General features: G+C 45.7%; 1 pseudogene; it reads left to right on the top strand.

Moving 5' to 3' along the window:
• The first annotated feature begins 362 nt into the window (after window positions 1-362).
• Window positions 363-480, top strand: LOC124554272 (annotated as a pseudogene).
• The last annotated feature ends 4,654 nt before the right edge of the window (window positions 481-5,134 follow it).

Below are 5,134 nucleotides of genomic sequence, written 5' to 3'. Positions count from 1 at the left end.
GTTTTAAATTTGACATGCTTTTTTCGTTGCAACAACGATCAGTCATAAATCTGCTCCACCAGTTTACCCGTAAGCTGCACTGTCACTACTGTCAAACCCCAGACTCTGCTCTGGTCTCGGCGGCAGACGCACCACAAACTTCAGTTACTCCTTGTCCCTGCAGTTGTGGCACCTTTTGGCTGAAAGCTATGTCCTTTGTACGTGACTCACTGCCTGTCTACGGGGTTGTGCCACAGTCGTCTTGAATAGTAAAAAACGATACCATTAATCTCCATTTATCCGAAGGGAGCAAGTGTACGTTTCTACTGAAAAGAAAAACTTGTAAAAACTTCTCATTTAATTCCCTGCTTTTATGAGCACCAGGCAACGGCCTTTCCACAGTGGATACGCCGGTTCCCGTCAGATCACCGAAGTTAAGCGCTGTCGGGCGTGGCCGGCACTTGGATGGGTGACCATCCTGGCCGCCATGTGCTGTTGCCATTTTTCGGGCTGCACTCAGCCTCGTGATGCCAATTGAGGAGCTACTCGACCGAATAGTAGCGGCTCCGGTCATAGAAAACCATCATAACGACCGGGAGAGCGGTGTGCTAACCACACGCCCCTCCTCTCTGCATCCTCATCTGAGGATGACACGGCGGTCGGATGGTCCCGATGGACCACTTGTGGCCTGAAGACGGAGTGCTCTTATATTACACAAAAACCACTTCAGATATGACTTCAGATTATAGTGTAACTACAAGTCTATCGCAAACCGCAGCCAAGGGTGACCTCCTAATGTGCTAAATGTCTAGTGTTCAACAAGCTCCATTGCACCTTCAGCTGTTCCTGGCTTGACAACATCCCCACAGTTGTTTGATAAAACTTTTACTTTTAATGCTATTAAAAACAGAATTAAAAAAGCTTATAACGAGATGGATCCCTGGGTGAATGTATGTAGCCGTTGCCCCTTTGGTTCACATTTGATGCTGGCACTCAAATAAAAAATAAGGGAACAACACACACTAACGTAGCAACTTGTATTTCGAGAAATACGGGCCTATAAATACGTCACATCTTAACCTCATTATATTTTCAAGCAAATACTTGGCTTTTTGCCACATTGTATATTTTTAAGATTCTCATGAATTTGCTGGTCACAACTGTGTCAGTCTTAGCGAGTTGCGCCTCTGCAGTCTTCACACTCCCCTTCTCTGTTCCATCCGGCAACGGTGTGCGTCAAGAACGAATGCTGTAACGTATATACAACCAATACCTGTAACGTAGCTACAGCCGATATTGCCTGTGTTCGGCTCGATAAGCAACGTGAGTTATCAGTAAACTGAATCCAACCTGCATAACACTGTGTGTGTGTTGTATGAGTGTCAGTTTCACTGTCATTTTAGCCCTCAACAGATCGTTACATGAAAAACTTAAGACTAACGACTGGATAAGCTATCTGACTGCGTTTTTGAACAGGAATTTACAAGTGATACAGTGTCTGACTTGTGCAACGGAATTAAAACAAGTTGTAGTGTGCCAGTGTCTCTGTTTTGGCCCTAAGTTTTCAACTCACCTCTTTAGATGACTTCGTTTTTCCATGTGGTTTACAGCTACGAGCGGCAACATGCAGCAGCAGCGGCTAAAGTTTATTGTTACTAAGAATGATTTTAATTAAAAGGAGTTTCTTTGGGTCTCTTAAGTACTAAATAACTTTTGAGAAGGGATTTCACTAATTAAGTCTGTTTAAAACTTCAGAATTGTCATGAACAAGCATTAATAATGACAATGATAAATGACAAATTTGACAATAAAGGCTGAGTGCCAGATTAGCAAATCATTTCAATTTCAAAGCTACATTAACATTTACTAACCACAGCATATCACCCTACGGGCAATTAAAATTGCTAGACCACGAAGATGTGCTACAGACGCGAAATTCAACCGACATATAGAAGATAGTGATAAGCAAATGATTAGCTTTTCAGAGCATTCACACAAGGTTGGCGCCGGTGGCCACACCTACAACGTGCTGACATGAGGAAAGTTTCCAACCGATTTCTCATACACAAACAGCAGTTGACCGGCGTTGCCGGGTGAAACGTTGTTGTGATGCCTCGTGTAAGGAGGAGAAATGCGTACCATCACGTTTCCGACTCTGATAAAGGTCGGATTGTAGCCTACTGCTATTTCGGTTTATCGTATCGCGACATTGCTGCTCGCGCTGGTCGATATCCAATGACTGTTAGCAGAATATGGAATCGGTGGGTTCTGGTGGGTAATACGGAACGACGTGCTGGATCCCAACGGCCTCGCATCACTAGCAGTCGAGATGACAGGCATCTTATCCGCCTGGCTGTAACGGATCGTGCAGCCACGTCTCGATCCCTGAGTCAACAGATGGGGACGTTTGCAAGACAACAACCATCTGCACGAACAATTCGACGACGTTTGCAGCAGCTCGGACTATCAGCTCGGAGACCGTGGCTGCGGTTACCCTTGACGCTGCATTACAGACAGGAGCGCCTGCAATGGTGTACTCAACGACGAACCTGGGTGCACGAATGGCAAAACATCATTTTTTTCGGATGGGTCCAGGTTCTGTTTACAGCATCATGATGGTCGCATCCGTGTTTGGCGACATCGCGGTGAACACACATTGGAATCGTGTATTCGTCATCGCCATCTGGCATATCACCCGGTGTGATGGTATGGAGTGCCATTGGTTACACGTCTCGGTCACGCCTTATTCGCATTGACGGAACTTTGAACAGTGGACGTTACACTTCAGATGTGTTACGACCCGTGGCTCTACCCTTCATTCGATCCCTGCGAAACCCTACATTCCAGCAGGATAATGCACGACCGCATGTTGCAGGTCCTGTACGGGCCTTTCTCGATACAGAAAATGTTCGACTGCTGCCGTGGCCAGACATTCTCCAGGTCTCTCACCAATTGAAAACATGTGGTCAATGGTGGCCGAGCAACTGGCTCGACACAATACGCCAGTCACTACTCTTGATGAACTGTGATACAGGTACAGCTGCATGGGCAGCTGTACCTGTACACGCTCTGTACAAGCTTTGTTTGACTCAATTCCCAGGCGTATCAAGGCCGTTACTACGGCCAGAGGTGGTTGTTCAGGGTACTGATTTTTCAGGATCTATGCACCTAAAGTGCGTGAAAATATAATCACATGTCAGTTCTAGTATAATATGTTTGTCCAACTAATACCCGTTTATCATCTACATTTATTCTCGGTGTAGCAATTTTAATGGCCAGTAGTGTTTTTAGGTGTGGAGAATGATTATTATTATTTGGAGGATAAGAAGGTATCTTTCACTGACAAGCAAAACATGGGATTATTGCAAACTCTGATTAAGAATCACGAGCCTAGCCCTGCAATTGCTTTTGCGCTATGCTTGCGAATTTCACCTCGAATTCCATCTCCGAGTGTAGCTAAGCCATTGAAATCTCTCCTGGCTGTATAAATGAAGTGAGGCCTGGAGTGTGGTGAGATCCGCCGCCACCGACGTGAGGGCAGCGTGGCGCGTCTTCTGTCTGCGAGCTCTCGACCGACCGACACCCTGCACACGGACCTCGTCTCACGACAACGCTTAGAATGGCGCTCCCACGTTTCGCCCTCACATTGTCACTATCGATATCTGAGTGCTTACACAATGCTGAGAACAGCGTTAAGCTGGTCACATCGTTTTATGCAATGAAGGGTTCTGACACACTCCTTACAATGTCTATAAGCTTCAGTAAGAGTTCTAAATTCTCTGATTTTCCGGTGACGCTCGCTTTGCGAACTGTAAAAGTTTGTTGGAGGAAGTGTTTTGTTGCTGACTCTTCTCGGAAAGCGCTCTCGGACCGTCAACAGCAGCTCTCCTCCGGATGGGTGACTTTCCTCTCGGGATGTCTGCCACTGGAGATTTTTCACCATCTCCCTAATGCTCTCTACCTGACTTACCAATCGCGTTACCAGATGTGCCCCTGATTTTTGTATCTTCTCGATCTCTTCTGTTAATTCTACTTCGCAGACAATACAGACTATCTTTTATCTGCGGCCGTATCACGAAAGTAATCAATCAGTATGGAGTATTGTCTGACATTTGCTGTGCATTGCTCACGTGTGTTCCTGAACTTCCATTGAGTGTGTTATCTTTGTTGTTGAAATAACATATCAACTAAACTGAGCGTACAAAGTATGAACAACTAGCTCAAAAATTAGTTTGAAATGATTTTAAAATGAAATGTACAAATCATTGTTTGAATGTATGTCTGATGACTGACAACGTTAAGTACGTTAGTGGAATGGCCGTGCGCAGGTGTTGAAGCATAAAAAGGTGCACTGACGCTGCCGTACTTGTGTTGATATGGAATACATGCCCTTCTATAAAAATGCGAGATAAATACATCAACTCACGATTTGCTTAACGTCAGAGAAACCGCGCAATTGCCAACAGCGAATTAAATAACGCAACTCTAATTAACGTATTACATGCATACTTTTCATTACACTCATTTACTTCATTTGTGACCTAAAGTTAATGTATTGATATTACCTGTTCTTTCATTACTGCCTCAGCTGCACCATTCTGTCTGATGAGTGTCGAGTTTAGTGAACCGCACTGAGGAATCTGTGTTCAGAATAGAGACAGTCTGTCCTCTGCCTGAAGTATAACTACAATTACATTGAAAGTTTCCAGAATGAGATTTTCACTCTACAGTGGAGTGTGCGCTGATATGAAACTTCCTGACAGATTAAAACTGTGTGCCAGACCGATACTCGAACTCGGGACCTCTGCCTTTCGCGGGCAAGTGCTCTACCAACTGAACTACCCAAGCACATCTCACGCCCGGTCGTCACAGCTTTACTTCTGCCAGTACCTCGTCTCCTACCTTCCAAACTTTGCAGGAGCTCTCCTGCGAACCTTGCAGAACTGGCACTCCTGAAACACCCCCCAGGGGATTCACAACTCTTTTGTGGATACGTGCGTAGCGAGCACGGGGCCCCGAGCTAATGTGGCCTTCCTTCCTTTCCGGGCTGCATACCTTCCCTTTCCGCATCCTTCCCCATCCCCCGTCTTCACCCCCCCCCCTCACCTCTGGTTCTTTCCTTCACTTTCTCCCCCTCTGGGAGTATGGTTTGCGC

The sequence above is a fragment of the Schistocerca americana genome, chromosome 11 (genome assembly GCF_021461395.2).
Source record: "Schistocerca americana isolate TAMUIC-IGC-003095 chromosome 11, iqSchAmer2.1, whole genome shotgun sequence".
In the NCBI taxonomy this organism is placed as follows: Eukaryota; Metazoa; Arthropoda; class Insecta; order Orthoptera; family Acrididae; genus Schistocerca; species Schistocerca americana.
Note: the sequence above shows the minus strand (reverse complement) of the source record. Positions and strands in the feature narration are given on the sequence as shown.